General features: G+C 45.2%; 1 non-coding gene across 1 annotated transcript; it reads left to right on the forward strand.

Annotated features, from left to right (window-relative positions):
* Positions 1 to 360: 360 nt before the first annotated feature.
* Positions 361 to 469, forward strand: LOC136511912 (small nucleolar RNA R71). The gene has a single exon (XR_010772918.1). It is a non-coding gene; the product is annotated as a small nucleolar RNA R71 (small nucleolar RNA).
* Positions 470 to 2,870: the final 2,401 nt, after the last annotated feature.

Genomic DNA, 2,870 nt, shown 5'->3' on the forward strand with positions numbered 1-2,870 from the left:
GGGTTCCCGAGCAGTTGTTCCCTAAATGCCTAGTGTTTCCACACTCTTCACACATCATGCAGGAATCATGAATATGCATGACTTCTTGCTTCTCATTGGCTCAGTCTTTGAGCTTCTTCATGAGCAGATCCATCTTGGCAGATAGCATGTCTACCTCCTTGAGTTGATGCATACCACCACCTCTCTTACAGGTCTAAAGACATTCCTCATTTCAACCTTGGTTGGAGGCCATCTTCTCCACGAGAGCTGTTGCACCTAGGATTGAGTGATAAGAAAGCACCTCTAGTAGTAGCATCCATGTTCTCATGGGTACTATTGGTCAACCTATGGTAGAACGTCTACATGAGTAGCCAATTCTCCATCCCATAATGAGGACATTCTGATATGTAGTCTTGAAAGTGTTCCCATGCCTCAGGGACAAATTCATCATGTTGCTGTTGGAAGCTTGAAATTCTCCCACGCAAAGTATTGGTCTTGCCTATGGGAAAGAACTTTGCTTGGAAGGCAGTCAACATAACTTATATAAATGCATAAAAATGATCATCAATATAGGTTTAGGGGTTTAAACTAATAAATTCCACAAGTTTTGGTAATTCTATGTTTTCAGCAGGGTTTATCTAGAAAACTATCAAGGTGGACCCAAATGTCAGACTTAATCGCGCTTAACCACGACGTAAACAACTCTAGAAGACACCAGAGTACACCAGAGGACACCACACCAAAGAAGACTATGAGAGGCTTCTAGGTGGGGCTAGCCAGCCCCAAATGCAGGCCAGCTGGACTGTGGGGCACCTGTCAGCCTCTGGCTCGCTACATTGGTTCTCAACCGCCTTAAAGATTGCATCTACGCTGTTTATTCAAGTTGGTTTGATTTGAGGGTCTAGAATTGACGCTACCCTCTCTAAAGCCATCCTAAAACCCTGATTCATATCTCTCATCTGGATCAACACACACCAGGAGGATTATGTCTAGAACGCTCCAATGTAGTAGATTAGTAGCTCCAGAGTGAGGGTCGAGTTGGGCTCATTCTCAGGTTCTGAATCTAGTCTTGGAGGCTTAGTCAAGCCTTGTATCTTCACTTCTACATTTTGTAAGACTTATTATCAATTTATCATATTCCTATCTACATGGCTATGCTTACTTTGAATATACATCTTACTTAGTTAAAGGTTATCAATACTTTTGTGTGCGGGTTCATAGAGCGCTTAGCTTGATAGTTTACCAGTTAGGCTAAGTAGCTGAGCTTCACGTAAGCATGGTGCTTATAGGATGGTCTGCCTATGAGTACACCCTGTTCCCTGGTTGTGTGGTAGCAGCGGGAGGTGATAGCCCTGTCTATCCTTTGTAGTCCATACCAAATTGAGTAGGTTCTTAAATTATAGGACCGTAGTCACGTTAGTAGAGTTATCCTTCATGATGATATACTGTCTAAGTGGTGTCCCAAAGTGCACAAGAGGAGAGTTAGTCTTAGCTATAGTTGGGTGTATATATACTTTGACCATGTAATAAGAATATCATAGGAATCTACCTCACCCATTGTTCTCCTGAGTTGACTAGTTTACATTATCTTAGTGATCTATCCCCTGAGTGTCATTATGGTTTATTCCTATCATTACCTTTACCCCTTGCTTTAGCAATGTTGGTATGTTAACTGATAGATATCTCTTTGTTACTCAATAAGTCTTTACTCCATTGTTTTTGTCGGTGCAGAAAGTGACCAATAAGTAAATATTTATAGTTTTGCCATACTTTGTGATCGAAGGTGGCCTAGCACTCAATGACATAGGGTTTATACTGGTTTAGGCAACGTGCCCTACATCTAGTTTGAGTCAGTCGGTGACTTTATTCCTGAGCCTAGGTGCTCGAAGTTTGCAGTGGGATTACAAACGAGAAAGAGAAAGATGGGGGGTACAAGAGGTCCGGTCGGACTCCGGTCAGAGGGGCCAAGAGTGACGGGAGCCCTGCTATGAGCTAAGTGTTCAAGCATGTGCTTGAGGTTCGAACCTGGTGGTTCTGTGTTTATGAACTAGTGAACTTGGTCGATCTTATGAATCTAGATTCACCTAGATGTTGGGGGAGAGCGCTTCCCCTTTTATAGATGAAGGGGATGGCCTTACAAGTGAGAGGGAGAGAGTACATATGCTTCTAAGCCTTGTTGCCCACGTCGGCGGGTGCAGGATGATGGTAGGCGTCCACAACACTATTGGATGTCAGATGCATGTGGGAGGTTCCGTCATTTTGTTTGGGTATGGTGGATGTCGGTACCTGCTATACTGTTGATGCCCAGAGGCAAGTTGAGGAGTTTCACCATGTTCACTTGGTATGGTAAATACCGGCACCCACAACACTATTGATGCCTAGAGGCATGTGGGGGAGCCTTACCGTATGGGAGTTAATGGCGCCCACAATACTATAGGGAAAATGTCGGCACCTACAACACTGTTTGTGTCAGAGAGGTTACAGAGTACTATTTCTATAGGTGTACAGGATACAGTCCCTGGTATCATGGTTTGACTTGTGTGCCTTGACTTGCTTTCTCTGTCCGTTCCCTAGTCCCTTCCGAGCAGGCGTCCCTAGTCGGTTGGTGCCGGTTGGCTCTGATCGCGCCTGTTGGAGAAGAGCAGTGAGCAGGGTTTTGCGTGCTCCGATTGGAGACATGGGGTCGGAGTCGAAAGTAGCGCTTTGGCCAAGCCTTCTGGTCGAAGAGGCCATTCGAAGGCGGGCTGGAGAACAAAGTAAGACCCTCCAGTCAGAGAGGTGGGCCAGAGTCAGAAAATAGGCGTCGCTCCTCCTCACCCAAACCTTCTGATCAGTGATTGGATTGCCCTTCCAGCCTATTGTTCAGATACTTGGGTTGGCCCATGAGTTGC

This window comes from Miscanthus floridulus, chromosome 1, assembly GCF_019320115.1.
Source record: "Miscanthus floridulus cultivar M001 chromosome 1, ASM1932011v1, whole genome shotgun sequence".
NCBI lineage: Eukaryota > Viridiplantae > Streptophyta > Magnoliopsida > Poales > Poaceae > Miscanthus > Miscanthus floridulus.